Source organism: Diuraphis noxia, unplaced genomic scaffold (assembly GCF_037042655.1).
Source record: "Diuraphis noxia isolate RWA-SAM2 unplaced genomic scaffold, SU_Dnox_SAM2 contig0002, whole genome shotgun sequence".
Taxonomy (NCBI): domain Eukaryota; kingdom Metazoa; phylum Arthropoda; class Insecta; order Hemiptera; family Aphididae; genus Diuraphis; species Diuraphis noxia.
Window position 1 is genome coordinate 49,458,649 of NW_028301712.1, and position 17,232 is coordinate 49,475,880.

Here is a 17,232-nt window from a genome sequence, read left to right on the forward strand (position 1 = left end):
TTTAATTTAATTTAAACTTCTTAACTTAACTAGTTATATTTGAATTTTTATTAACTATTAACTTACTAAATTTATTTTTAATTAACGTGAAATTAATGAATTAATTTTTATTAAAAGAAAAAGGTAAATTAAGTTAATTTATTTTGTTTTTAATTTTTTACATTTCATTTCTTCGGTATATTTCGTTTTCATGTAAAAATATTTACTATGAATTGTTTAAAGTTAAACATTTTATATTTTTAAAATATTTCGTGATTATTTATTTAACATAATATAATGATAATGTAATACTTAATCACAAATGCGCACACAAAACAATCAAAACATTATATTTGAGTCTTAATTAAATAATAATAATTCATTATTTTCAGATATTAATTATTATTTATTACTTATTACATAAGTAACTAGTGTTAATTTTTAAGAAATGAAAACCTCAATGAAATACAATACATATATTATATGAAAATTATCTGCATAAAGTATAATAAACGCTATAGTCATAGTCTATAAATTAGTTTTGGGTTTGTAAAAAATAAAGTACATTAGCGTTGTCAAAAATTACCTTTTTTTAACGTAGTAAAAAGTTTAAAAAAATATGTATTAATTTTTAACTTATCTGATGAGTTACCCAAAAATTAAATTAATTTTTAACTCTAACTTTTTCTTATTTATGAATACTAACTTAACATACTGAGCTAAAAAAAATATTAACTTTCTCTGTAGCCTTGCTTATTATACTAGCACAGTTTTAAACTAATCACTTTAAACTACTGGCATAATGATGAGGGTAATTAATCGCGACTAAGATATATATATATATATACTGTGTTTGTTGTACATATTATATGTGATTATAGACGTGATAGTGTTCGAACATTTCCGGTACTATTACTTTAAACTAAACGATTGTTGCGATTTATATTATATTAACATTCTGTGCGTTTTGGGTTCTACATAATCTAGTAATTTAGGAGTGACTTATCATACTTGGTTTTTCGAATCATACAGACATATATGTATAGTGGCAATGACCAATGAGATATTTTGCACTCCTTATAGAAAATTGACAGTTGTTTGAAGTGCAATAAAAAGGTATTTTATTATACATTATATTAATTGCAAAATTTACCATAGTTATTAAGAAAATAAAAATATTTTCGATATTGATGGTTTTATTTATTTGTATCATAAAAATATTAAGTTAGTTATAAAAATCAGTGTACAAATAAAATGCAATCGACTTTGAGTTAAAAGTTTAGCAGAGATTATATCAAAGTACTTTGTCTTTAAGAGTTCGCGTTAAACTTATCAATAATGATTGTGATTTATAAACCATTGTCAAAAGTCGGTTGGTGTGTTTATATAATAAAATATACCCATCTATATAGTATAGACGATATTTGAAGACACTTCTTTTTTTCTGCCTTTCTGGTGTTTTGTTGTCGTCTTTATTATGCGTAAGTATACTTGGCAATTGGGTTCTATACAACCTCTTAGATATAGAATTTGTAACTATTAATATAATATCGATCACAATTTTTCGAATTATGCAGCCGAAGGCGCAATGGCCTGTGACGATTAACAGATAGTACAATAACTCGACAATTGTTTGAAACACAACAAATACACCATAGGAATTTTATTTTATATTTATGTACAATATTGTCATAGATACATTAATATTACAGAAGTCACTCTAATATAATGCAATTGACTCTGGGAAGTTTGTTATGGCAGTGCCTTACTCGAAGTATCTTTGTTTATTGAAGTTCTCGTTGAACTTATTGATATTTGTATGCCTACCTTTATGCTTTATACAATATAATATAGTATAAAAATGATATTTGAATACGCACAGACGCCTTTTTATTTCTGCAATTTCGCAGACAACTCGGAGCGATATGATGTATACAATTTAAATATTACAACGTAAATTATTATACAGCACAATGGTAGCATAGATCTCATACAACGGTTCATTTCAACGACCTACGTATACAATTATATAATGTATATTACAATATTATAATATATAGCTTGAGTGCCTATCACACAGACGAATATAGTTATATAGTAACAAAAGATATTTAGATAAAATACGATTTTTTATTAATACACGCACTGAAATTCATTCACGCACATACAACTTATTATACGAAACCCTATTTATATATATCTATATGTATACTTTAAGTATTAACTATTAAGTTCTATTATTAGCACCTATTATAGTGTATGCATATTCGAAATACAACGAGAGAGGTTATTCTAGTGTTTAACTTTTGGATGGATATGAAATAATATATAAGTTATAACTTACAAGTAGGTACACTATTAGAATGATCTAAAATTTTAAATTCTAATTACGATAACCATATTAATACTAAAAAAAATATAGATTTTTCTAGTCATTTAAATAAAATAATGTAGGTATATTAAATTTGTTATATTATAATGATATGATTTTCCAAAAAAATATTATTAGACTATAAGTATTTTTACGATTAAAAAAATAAAATATTCAGTGGGTTATTGTAGAGAATAACCTTTAATTCGTTTTGGAAAACGAAATTATTTTAACAAGGTGTTTAAAATTAATGTTAAAATAACGAAATATTTGCATTTTTTCGATCAATTATTATATCACATCCTTTACTTTACTTATCAAAACGAGTGACACGTCGTCGAACTTTTTAACAGGAGAAGATCATCAAAATACTTGCTATGAACAGCTTCCTACCTTCTCGCTGATATACTAGAACCGACACTAGACGACGAAAGTTAGCAAGAAACGGCTTATTGCCATGGCCGCGCCGGTAAAACTCACGTACGCTGCGCGCGGCTCTTGCCGACCGCCCAAATGACATAAAATTATATTAGTCAGGGTTATCCAAAATGATTCAAATGCTTCTATGTTTTTAGTTGGTTTAGAGCAGGTGGCCAAATGGCACCCCAATTTGTTTATGGGCCTATATGCGGCCTGCAGACACAAAAAGGAAGAACCGATAATACGTTAAAAAATTTTAATTTATCATTTTTATACATAGGTTTTTACTAATGTCAGCAATTTTGATAGCCCGCGAACATTTTCTGTCTTCCAGAATCCAGATGTGTGGCCCTCCAAAAATATTAATTGATCATTCTTTTTTAGAGTAATATATAATATACAATAAATAAAAGAATAATGTTTCAAACTTTCAAATTTATTAATGGTACCCATAGATTTTTCTGTGTGGATTCCCTTATAGTCACATTACGAATAACATAATAATATGATGGTAATGTAATCTTAGTGACTATTATAGGAACTAAAATTTATTCCACGGTGAATATAACGCATACACAATATTATACATTATAACATAGCACACACATTGTGTAAAATATGGTTATTTAGAAAGCCAGGTGAAAGCATCGTATGATTTACTTAGAATAATCTAGCGAAACATTATATTGCATGGATACCTACGATCACGACCACTACTATGCTAATAGGGACTATAGGTAATAATGTCCACGGAATAAAAAATGTCCATGCACGAAAATGGTCAAAGACAATATATTTTAATAGTGTTGTGATAATAATTTAGATTCAATAACGACCTTTTTCCGAAGTTTGTAATTTGTATTAGTTTGACGTTCAAGATAATGATAGAAAGACTTTGTCCCAATCATTAAATACTTAATCTAATATTCTAATTATCTAATTGATTAACATACTCCGAATAATCTGTATAATATTACCTACATATAAAAATATAATAAAATTTTTTTTAAACTATAATTTGTATACTTGTTTGTTCCTACATCAATAACTTCGTTTCTATCCATTTCAAAACCACCAGTAAATCAAAAAATTTCCTTTTAAAACTATATCACAACTACATATTTCAAGTTTCATTGAAATCAGTTCCTTTGTTACGGAGAAAACTTTAATAAATTGACGTTCAAATGGGAGAGGTTCTAGCTCCTCCCAATTATTATAACATTGCTTTTTTGTACTACGTTATGTATGATAGTAATAACACATAATACTTATAGGTGCGCGCAGACTTGTTTCATGTCAGGTGCAGTATACATTTTACCATTTGTTTCATATGCATACAAAAGACTCACCAAGACAATTTAGTCATATTTAGAACTTTATTATAATATGTTAAAACATAGATATTAAACTTTATAATAAAACTATTATAATTTATACCTATTAAATTATTAATCTTGGTATAATCAATGGTTTAATAGTTTATGTAGTCATCATTATAAATATAAGAAATATCCGGGCTCTAATTTAATAATTCTTTGGTCCAGTACAATAATTTAAAATCATATCATAATTCAATATATTCAATATGTGGCTATACATTTCAAATAAAAATTGACAAATTTACAATCTATAAGAAAGGTGGCCCAAGCCTGTCTTTTCCAGGCCGATAAATGTCTTTATACGCACACTTTGCTGCACTACATTATTCTTATGGACATAGGTATTAGGTATAGCACACGATGACATAGTAATAGTATTATAATCTGATGATAATTAATTTGATGGACATTGCGCATATAACCTATTAAACGAGAAGTACAATATTTTTAGCGTTATTTTTTATAGGATTATAGGATTGTTTTTTTTTTTCGAACGTGTCGAGAATAATAAATTATACGATATAGCTGTATATTATTGTAAAAAAATGCGAATTACTCGGAATCGACTTTTAAATTTTTAATTCGTTTCGACTTAATATTATGATGTACCTACCTAGTACCTAGTGTACCTACATTACAATATTAAAAAATTCCAATTCCATATTTCAATTAAATATCAATAATTTTTATATTAAGTATTTATATTCGTGCGCTCTATAATTGAAGTATACAATATTAAAATTTAAATACCTAGTATTTTCAAGAAAATCTATTTTCAATAAAATTCCAGGTATACTGGTAAAATTCTAACAATAGTTCTGTTCCGAAATTTACTTCATTATTTTACTGTATGACTTTTAATCACTTACAGATACTTGTTTGTGTTACATTTATAACAATATTCACTATAATGTTATATGATATAACAATCCCGTTCGAGTGGATTGTCTGAACCCCAAGGGTCTATATATATATATATAAGCATCACCCTATACGTGAAATTTAATCGTATATATATATGACATTTATTTAATCTTATACTCTCGACCTTAATATTGAGCTGACCCTCGTCTTGTTTCTCTCGATAGTCGATATAACATATAGATGACTTTGAAAATCTAAACCGTCATTCGTTTTTGTGAACCACGATTGTATACTGCATAGTATTATACACTTTTGTTATATACAGAGTGATTCACCTAGTATGCTCGTTCTATTTTTTTCTTTAATAATTTATTTATTTTAATTTAATTTTTTTGAATTTTTAAATATATCCACTCAGACTTTTTTTTTAATTCTAGATTTTTTTAGTACTTAATATAGGATAGTATTAAACTTCTGTTTTTCAAATAAGGACTCTCTTTTTAACTGTAAATTATTAAGTGGATATTTTTGTTGAAAATTATGATGTAGGTACTTAATTCAAAATTCTAAACGTAAACGAGTAGTTTCCGAGTTATTAAAATGTTAATAGAAAATAAGTTCTGACATTTTATTTTATAAAAACATATAGTAGTTACAATTTTGAATGTATAGTATTAATATTGAACACTAAATTAAGAAAATAAAAAAACACAATATTCAGCTGGCCTAACTTCCTCTCGAATAGAAGGGATAAGACAATCATAAACATATTCCACATCAGCCACATTCGTCTTACACATGGATACCTCATGAAAAAAGAAGAAAAACCACTGTGCATTTCTTGTGGAACTGAACTAACAGTCTGCCACATAATCAAGGAATGCCGCCAATTTACGAATGAACTAAGAAATTCAAACGTACCCATCACGTTGGACGCAGCTCTCGGACCGGAGGCTACCACCATCGCACAGGTTATCAAATTCTTAAAAAAAAACCAATCTGAATAATAAAATCTAAAAAAAAAATGTGGATACTAAGTGTGACTAATGGCCTTTGCTGCTGACGTCAAATATGTTCAGTAAAAAAAAAAGTATTAATATCAATTTCACAAATTGTATTATTAATGTTAATAGATTTATATGAATCACTAAGATGCTTAGCTCTATATCTTCTAAGCCGCCCATTATTATGATAAACCTCATTAGTACTCAAAGTTAGTACTTACACAAAATTCCAAAAATCATATTTTGAATAACTATATTATTGAAGTAAAAAGGGGGTTGAACATGGTTTATGACTTACCCAATACATAAAACGTCAGCCATTATCATTTCAAACATTGAGAATATTATTACAAGAAAACACTATTCTCTCGATCAGAAATCGAATAAAAGTAGGGCACACTTATTGCATTTTGTTTTCTATTAGTATTCCTTCTGATTTAATGTGATAGAATAATTTTGTTTTTTTATCAGTCTAAACAAATTGTACTATTCCCTCGTAAGAGAGGAAACTTAAATCCGTTTGTTCCTATTTTCAATGTATTGAAATAATATACGAATTCGGAACGAACGCGATGTGTTATTGCATGCTCACATTTCGTGGTCTCTGAAAACACATAATTACTGCAGTTTATCGTACGACTCGCACGAGTATAAATGATAATATGGTATTAGACTTATTAGAGTATTACGTTCGGTCGCTTTGACATATTATTTTGGTCTTTGTTTATGGACTTAAAATATTCTAATGAGTGTAAACATGCGGATCCGTTGAGTGTTTAAGTTCTCAAAAACAAAAAAAAACAACACGTAAACGAGTTAATCAAACAATAACATTAAAACAAGCTGTTATTGTTATTTGACGCAAATGCTCTATAACGTTAATTCAACAAAATTACATCGGGTTAGAGGCTAATTGACTATAAGTACCTATTTAGAGACGAGTTCTTATAAATATTCATATATAATGCTGCGATTTAAATACGTTTACAGCAGTATATGGGGTTATGCATTTAATAATAAATATTTGAACACTACGGCACCATATTATTTATTATTAAACCTCATATAATGCAGGGTGCATCAATGTGACACTGTTAAACAGTACCCTGCGAATGAAACACTGTGCTTATAAGCTTATACGAAATTATTACAATAATACAAAAATAAATATGAATTTTGATATTCGTATGTAAATTAAAATAAGAAAACGTCTTGAGTAAATCAAAGGTACATTATTAAATAGGTTGCAATTATTTTAGTTTGATTCTGTAAATAGTTTGATACTTTGATATTATACAGTATGAATAAATTCATAAAATATTAGTTCGTAATAAAACTATATAGAGAGCAATTTAAAATAATATAATTTTATAATACACGCTTACTTTCATACAAATAGATACTATTGAGTGAACAGAATTGGGTAAAATACTTATGAATAGTGTTTGTAATTAATGATCAAATATTTACAAAAAAAAATAGTACTCTTAATCTGATAATACGATTGCCGTTGGGAAAATTGGAAATTATAACCAATGTTAAAATTTAAATTGTATTTGAATATTACATAACTATGATAAAGGATAATGTTGAATATGATAACGATTGTATAAAAAATAAAAATAAAATTTTAATATCTATAAAAAGTATATCTATTTCGAGTATACTATATTCGGAATTCCAACTTAAGTCTGATAGTGGGATTTAGGCAAAAAATAAGTATAGATCAGACAATAAATAGATTTTAGACATCATATAAATTATATGTAATTTTTTATTGGATAATCGTTTTAATTGGATTTTTCTAAAAACATGTACAATATCATCTGCCTGTCTATATATTTATAACATATCAGCGTTATCTGAGCTAAAGATTTTTTTTTTCGTATGAAAAAAATTTAAATAGATAAAAAATTAATTATTATTAATTGTTTTTCAATGTGATTGTAGTTACTAGTTGCATCTTGTACGATCCTGCGTTGTGTTTGCGGTGATAGATTAAATAATATCAGTGGATTTACTCTGTCTAAAACTTCGTTAATTGTAAAATATAGGTTGGTAGGTAGGTACATAATATTTTTTACGCAGTCATCATTTTGGTGGTTTCGAAGAAATTAACAAAACCGATAAATTAGGTAATTATTTATTATTATGAGCAAGATATACCACTCTCGATGGTATATATTTTATGTGTAAGAATATCTGAATCAAGTTTATAATAATAATAACATATGTTATAGGTACACCAAAGTTTTATATAAATCTTTGTTGTAATAATATGTAAAGTCGAGAATAAACTAATAACGAACTTTCAGCAAATATCGTATTTTATATTCTCAGAAATATCAACTCTCGCTAAATATAAAGGTAACTTTTTTAAATTCATCATATTTATTTATTTTTCTCTATATAGGTACTTACATTTTTAATATTTACCCATATCATATTTTTGCAGTCGCCTTTCAAACTTTAAACATAACTGTGAATTGATTTTATTAGGTTTATGTTTCATAATTTCGAATTTTTTTGTGCTTTTTTCATTGTTTTCAAATGCACAAGTGCATGAATATCTCATGATCATTTAGTGCATTAAATTCACAGCCCTAGTAATAACTATTGAAGCGCAATACAAAATGAATGGAAATGCATTATACCATACTATTTATTAACACGATGTATGAATTGTACAATATCGTGAAAATACTATCGTATTATTATAGTATATTGTATTGTTATTTTTCATTATATTATGATTATGATTGCTATGCGAAAATTCTGTCCACGACATATAATTAAATTAATTGTAAAGTACACTTAGAAAACCCACCACTACCGAAAATAAAAATAATAATGATAATAATAATAATATTAATAATTAGACACAGCGCGTTAGGTTTTTGTATTCAATAACCAACAAATCCCCCTAATTATTCTTAATATTATTATAAAATGTAAATAAAACACACGTGCAAAATACTAAATACACATATTATATAAGTAGATAATATTATGATATATTCCATCTGACAGCTGGAGCACATTAAATGTATAATATACGGGTTGCGTATATTATATGAAAACTGAGTTACGACGTCATAAAAAGTGGCTATTGAATGAGGGACTCGGGATACGGGACAGCTCTAATTATCTCGTTCTACCCTAATGACGCGTTTTCATGTCTGTCTATAATTATTATTTCTGCAGTCACAAGCGGAAGGTATTTTAGCAATACACTGTAGCTAGGTGCCTTTACAAAAAAAAATAAAAAATAATAATATATATAGTGAAAACCAAATTTACGAACATGCAGCCCGTTAATGATTGTCGTCGGTGGCTGGTGAACACGATTGCTGTTATGGTAATAATAATACGTTGTACGGGAATACATGTTTTATTTTGCTCGTTATTTGTATTTGGATTGTTGGATTACGCAAAAGCTTATTTTTTTTTATACCTACATTGCATATAATACACCGCAATTCAAAAGTCTTCCCAATTCATGAGAATTGTTAATATACAGCAAACCGTAAATTATAGTAGAACGATCTACATATATCACAAATGATCGATAAAATAAGATATTATGGTCAAGCTTATAATATTGTCCTCGTCTTTAAATATTTTATTTTCGTTTAGTGATAAACGTGCGTCGTAAACATTTTTAAAGATTTAGCGAATTATTGTTGTGTCGAGATGGCCGAATAAAAGAAATACTGTACGGCGCATACAATTATGTGTGCGCTGGGTGCAGTGACCACCCAATGGGTGATCAGTATGAATCACATTGAAAATTTACTACACACATCATTGAACCTTGATTATTTCAAAAATATTTTTTACTTCACCTCGCCCATGTTTGTTCATTTAAATAAAATATAATAATGTTTGATATCGTATGAGGTATGAAGACTATTGGAAATCACTCTATACCTGTATACCTAAATGTTATGGTCATAATACTATAGCCTACGTTTTAACCAAAACGTTTTGCAAGATTAATGAAATAGAATTTTTATTTTTTATATAATTCATAAAATAGAAAAATAAAATAAATATATTGTTGATCTATTAAACTCCTCGCCGTTAAACCATAATATATAACTGGAAAATGTCTCATTGGGGATTTATTGATTCCGCCGAAATTACCTGCTTAGGAAAAAGGTTTATATTGATTCCGCCGGCTACTGTTTATAAAATCTACATATTGATTCCGCCGTCTACTGTTTATAATATTTACACATTGATTCCGCCGGACACTGTTCCCTCCACCACCAATTGTATGTCTGTTTTAAAATGTATAAATGTAACTAATTTTGATCAAATTTTATAATATTTTCATAAAATTTGGTCACATGTCTAAATTGAATAAAACTATAATAATTATATAATTCAAAATAAAAATATATAAATGTTATTACTTTTGATCAAATTTGGTTACATGTCTAAATTGAATAAACTGATACTAATAATTGTATGTAGGTATAAAATTAAAATGTATATTAGTAACTACTTTTGATGATATTTGGACACGTATTTTAAATAAGTAAACTTAGAAACTTTCTAATTAGACTATACGTTTTAAAATACATTTACAATGGGGAAGGGGGGATGAACAGTGTCCGGCGGAATCGATGTGTAGATATTATAAACAGTAGCCGGCGGAGTCGACATAAAATCGGCGGAATCGATATACGCCCGTCGGCCGTCTGATTATTTTGTTTGAAAACTCGGTAAAATTGTATTATTGTTCTTAAGAAGATGCTACACCCGCATGTGTTGTCTCCGTCTTACAAGTGCGTAACATTGCTAAAACTGTTTCGCGCGGGAAAGAACCGAGAAAGATACAGTTATAACTAAGAAACGAAATTTTCACCACATAAAAAGGAGAATTTTGTCTGTGCAATATCGTTTTTATTTTTTCGATATCACTTATACAAAAAAAAATTCTTATTGTTTTATAATATATTAATTTTGTGTTTTTTAAGCATGAATAACTTTGTTTGTAGTTCTGATATCGAAAAAATAAAAACGATATTGCACAGACAAAATTCTCCTTTTTATGTGATGAAAATTTCGTTTCTTAGTTATAACTGTAGCTTTCTCGGTTCTTTCCCGCGTGAAACAGTTTTTGCAATGTTACGCACTTGTAAGACGGAGACAACACATGCGGGTGTAGCGTCCTCTTAATACAAAAGATAAACTCTCTAAGGTTTTGATAAATTTCTTATATTGATCAAGCTATATATGACTATATGACTATATGTATATATATACTATATGACTTATCGGAAACAAATTATTAAATTTTTTTAGACTCATTATCATGTATTTTAATATAGGTGCTTACGCTACTAGCTGAACTTTTTAGAAGTTCTATCTTTTATAAACGAAATAATGATTTTGATAAAAAAAAAAAAAAAAAAAAAAAAAAAAAAACATTAAGTTATGTTAACCACTAATAATCAACACGCATAATTAATTGCAAGTTTTATCAACAAAACACGTTTTTGGATGTCAACAATGTTATTACGAAAGGCTAATTTTGCCTCACTAAGTTTTTGATTATACTAAAAGTATTTAAATATTATTCAATTTGAAGCAGTGTGCTATTTTTGTTATTCCAAGTCATTTTACATCTTTGAATAACTAATTTTTAATTTAAACACGTTTTCTGAACTCAATCGCCAGATTAAATATTATAATAATAATTCAAGAACAAAGCTGCAGTGTTTCCATCGTTGGCAAGGATTTTATTTATGAAACGGAAATGTTTTGAAATGAAAAATGTCAGGCGCTGGCAGATAGAAAAAAGTTTGCTAATAAAATCAGGCGCGGAAACATGACATCATATCGTACATTGGTACACGTTTTATATCGAAATAGGGATCGCAGGATTGTTGAAATAAGATTTTATTTTTATTTCCATTTTGTACCACTCAATGTCGTTTTTATATTAGATATTGTCGGCTTCTGAGATTTCTGAATAATCTGAAATTGGTTACGGTACATATCGCGAACATATATTATAATATATATATGTATCTCATGTGCATTACAAATCGACTTGGAAACATATTCTGCTTACTATTATATAACTTTGATAAGCTTATGCGTGCCGAAAGAAAACAAGTATAATATAACAATGATATGATATTATTATATCAAAATCGAGTAGCCCATTATTTCTACTAGTATAAAAGTAGCTGGCGGTATCAATGGCGGATTTGCACTGTAGAGAAAAAATCGTCGTCGTCGTCGTAACTATATATTAATATTATAACGTATATACAGTGCATAGAAGAACAACTACTATTGTTTTGGTAAAGGAGCATTGCGTATAATATACACGATGGTGTAAGTCGAGGTCTTCGTATGGTAGGTAGACATGGGGTATAAGATGGATATAAAAGGCCACAGGACAATGAAGTACATATTATATTAAGAAGTATGTACCTTGAAAATGTCTCTATACCCGTCATGAATAAAGCATATAATTTTATAATAAGAAAGCAGCCGTAATAGGATTTACAAAAATAATCTGAACCTAAATACGTATATATATACTCGTACACGGTGATTCGCCAAGCGGCCGAGGGTAAGTTGCGGCCCGACCTTTCGTTTCCGGTGTTGGAGACCGGTGAATTCCGGCCCGATAATATTTTAGGTATAGGTTAGTTGCGGCCCGAATAATTATCATTACATATGTACCTTACTTATATAATATATATTATATTATATACCTATTACCTATGTACCATATAAACGAATAACGATAAACGAAATGTTCAATACGTATGGGAATTTATATTTTTGTATATAATATGATAAAGATAATATAGATCGTTTTATCGTATTATCTGCCATACCTATATGACTTACATTATGAATGCTTTGATTTATTTTGGGCATTATTATCATAATATATTACACCAATTATACTTTTTTTTTTATTATTTATTATTTAATATAATGTCATAATATTAATATATTATATTATATTCAATAATTTTATGAATACTTTTATTTTCTTTACGACCAATATTAATACGTACGACAATTTATTCTAGAAAATACCTACATAATATTGTGATGTTTATATACTATTACTATATATAGACATATAGTATATAATATATATATATATATATATATATATATGTAATATATACATTATTGTATGGCCGCAACTCGTACGTTATTTAGACTTTGGGCCGCAACTCACCAACACTGCGCCAAGCATGCTCATCCTCATATTTTCCTTTAATAATGAATTCGTTCAAATATTCTGATTATTGAAATTTTTAAATCTATAGGCACCTACTCGAAAACCATTTTTTCTAAAATTATAGAATTTGTATGTACTACAATAACAGTGACCTATGCGATATATATTTCTGTTTTTCAAAAGTGAACCTTCCCTTTACTGTAGATTATTTAATGAATTATTATTACACGAGATAATAATAATTTAATGGATTTTTTTTAAAACGGTGATGAATCTAATTCGAAATTCGAATGAGTAGTTTTTCTGTCATATTAAAATGTTTTATTGAGATCCACTATTTATTATACGTAGGGCATTTTCAAAAAATTTACAAATTAATATATAAATCACTAAAATGTTTAAATCACCATATTACCATAGATATATTATCACAAATTTACCTATATATAACTCAAAAACTACTTATATGAATTTTGATTTTGATACGTGAAAATTTCCTGAAAAATTATTCACAAAATAATTTATAGTAGAAACACGAAGTAATTCTCATTTTGAAAGCAGAAGATTGTATAGGTAAATGGACATACTAGAGTATATATTTAAAAATTCCAAAATTCAGATTTTAAATGGCTGAGTTATTGAAGAAAACAAAGATGGTAAGCGTACGACCCTAGTTAATCACCAGCTCTAGGTACCTACGATATTTGAACTCGAAATAATTGTGTACGTCATTCTATATATTGCTGGGTTATGCGTGTGTGCACCGAGTTGCTGTATAATAGGTTAGAATTCCGTAAACGTATTAACAATACTCTGCAATGGATTATAAATTTTAGAAAGAATCAAAATTTATAACGGTAAGTTATTGCGAACAATAATTCCGCTTGAATGAATTCAATCTTCGGTTTTTATATTCTATTCGACATGCGCACGTTTAACAAATAACTCGTATATACGCGCTTATTACGTTACATTATATTGTTAATATTATGTTATATACCAACATTTTACTTAAAAAATGAAAAACAAATAGTTTCGACGCATTTGTGTGGACTGTATAGGAACTTATTAAGGGAAAATATACTATACAAGTTTGTTTTAGTTTTTAAAATATAGAATTTGCTAAATATATATATATTTTTAATAATATTGTTTTATAGAATTTTCAAGCCAACGAATTAATTTCATTATCAAGTAGACTTATTCTATATGATGTTATGTCATATAGATAGTATTATAGTATAATAGGTTATCTTTTAAATTAAAAATAACATATTTTAAAATATATATTTTTGCCATTACCTTTTATTGTAGTTTTTTTTTTAAAAGAGTTAACTTAAACCAAATTCAACTTTACAGCACACATAAATGCAAATGTTAAATATACATTTAAAAATTTTATTTTTACATAGGTACCTACTACAGACAAATTAATTTATTAATGTCAATTTTTTTTACAAATTGGTGTCTGTAACCTTGCCCTATTTTTTGTACAACATAATAGGCGTTTCAATATTTTCATTTATGAGGATTTTAATAAATTAACTACAGCATAATAAGCTTTAAATAAGCCCTTAGGAAATGTGTAATTTTATTATTAATTAATTTACAAATAAAATGTTCAACCTTCAGGTAATTTACACGATGATGGAAATTATGATGAACAATGAAAATACAATATTGTAACAATTTTAATAGTAAAAAACTGAAAATTTGATAATAATAGAACAATTTGTTAAAAGCGTTTTCTTGTTTATCTGTCATAGTTTTTTGGCTGGTAAGTATGTTCAAACTACATGGATTTCATATTTTCGTAAATTAATGATCTTAATATTTTTACTAGAACAATTGTTATTTGTTTAAAAGTGTTTGCTTATTAAAATTAATCGTAAACGTAATATTATATATTGTATAATATATATAATATAATTTAATATAATACGAGTAGACTTTAAATTGTATTATTATCTTAATTATGTATTAAAGTGGATGAAAAATGTTGTTTACTATTATGTATTGCATATCTACATATTACCAGTCTACAATGGACGAAATATAAATACTGAACTCACTTCAAAATGTCATTTTATAGTTTTTAAAATAATAAAGGGATATTACTATATTAGTTTTCATATATAATAATTTTATAGTTATTCGGATTTAATATTAAATTTAAACTAATATTTCAGAAATATTTATATTAAAATCACTTTTTCACTATACTTTCGATGCCATACCATATACAATATATGAGGTGTGTTATTATTCTTATTTTTCGTTAAGTTTTAAGTGTGTATTCTTTGTATAGGTAGTATAAAGCTAGAAATTATTTTGTAAAAATCAAACTATTCATGCAACAAATTTTAAATATAAACTGAATATTACGACGCTAAAATTATTTTCATTTATATTTAATACTAGAATTAAATAGAATATAAAAATACTTTATAAATCATGCTAGGTACGTATCGGTATATTTTAATATTTACCTACCATATTAACTTAAAATCTGGATCATTATGTATATTATAGTGTTAGAATTTCTATACAAATATCAAACTATCTGCTATTCAAACTCAAGTATAAAAAACATTATTTTTTTTCAGTTATGTATATTGTACACAGAAAAAATTATTAAGATTATTAATAAAATCAAATAACAGGCAGTATTTATCTTGATAAATTATTCAAAGATTTGTAAGTTATTACTCGCGGGTATATATAATAGATAACCATTAACCAGCATTATACAATTCTTATTAATAATCGTCAAAAATATGATAATTAATTAAAACGAAATATTAAAGTGGAGTTTATAATACTACCGAAACAAAACATTTTGCAACGGCGCAACGCGATCGATAAACATTTAACCTAAAAGGTCAGTCGTACTTGTTGAAATTGGTAAGTTTTATTATTTTTCTCTATAATCCTAAATCGACATTTCCTAATTTCCATTACTATATTCATCAGGTATATAAATATATCTGATTTGACTAAATTTATGATATTATACGTTTTCTGCCCACCTTTTTTTTTTCATTATAGTGCAGTCACATATCGAGACACGTGAATTAGGTACCTATCAATATATTAATATAGATAACCACATAATATAACGGCGGTATTACCGTAATCCGGGTATTATAATAGTAGGTAATCGAAAATCGTCGTCAGTCGTCAAGGTATTAAAGTCGAATTTCTTTTGCGCCCGCTCACAATATTATAAAAACGAAAATGAAATGTTATTAATCACACATCGAATCGGTCGTCTTTTTTACGGATTTCGTGTCATTGCGATTAACGTGTCTATAATATACTCGTGCGTAAAGTAAATAATAATAATATCGTCAAAACGCGTTTTATAGTACAGAAATAATGATGTTAATAATAACGTAATTTGTATTATACGATTATTATTAATATTATGCTAAAAATCTATAGACACGTCGGAAGTTATCCATTTCAAATGGTCGTTCGCACGTTACTAGCGGTGTGAAGATGCCCATTGATGAAGCCCGAGTCCCCCCACCACCGATTTGGCAACCGCTCTCCTCTCTCTATTTTTGCAGCCAATGTACATCTCTTCCCTAACTAACGGCGACATGATTATTGTTAATAATATGCAAAGTGTTTATCGACTGTGAACTGTAGTTGACGAACACTTGGCAGCACCACCCGATTTTCGTTTGTTTTTATCACTTTATTATATTTTTATACGAATACATAATATAATATATGTACATAATATGCGTATACATACACACCAAATTCAACATATATATACGTATAATCTCTTACATGCATACACTGCAAAGTGCAAATCAGCTGTGCTTTAATAGGGCCAAGGAGATCGTTGTCTGTGACGGGAATTATTATATACTACCTAAATACGACGTTTAAACGTCTATTAATGGAAGGAAAATAAAAAAATTTATTATTCGTTCATTTTTTACACTCTATGCTCGCTCGTAAAATAGCGCAAGAACT

General features: G+C 27.4%; 1 protein-coding gene across 4 annotated transcripts in view; it reads right to left on the bottom strand.

The window, feature by feature from the left end:
• LOC107165374 (uncharacterized) overlaps positions 1 to 16,714 on the bottom strand; it is a 77,394-nt gene extending 60,680 nt beyond the window's left edge. Inside the window, exon 1 of one of the 4 annotated variants that reach the window (XM_089220190.1) lies at positions 16,374 to 16,714. The gene's annotated coding sequence lies outside the window, so the exon portion shown is untranslated. Of the gene's footprint in view, positions 1 to 2,659; positions 2,681 to 16,271 lie in introns of those variants that run through there. The other 3 variants (XM_089220193.1, XM_089220194.1, XM_089220192.1) reach the window with 3 other exon arrangements.
• Between the last annotated feature and the right edge of the window lie 518 nt (positions 16,715 to 17,232).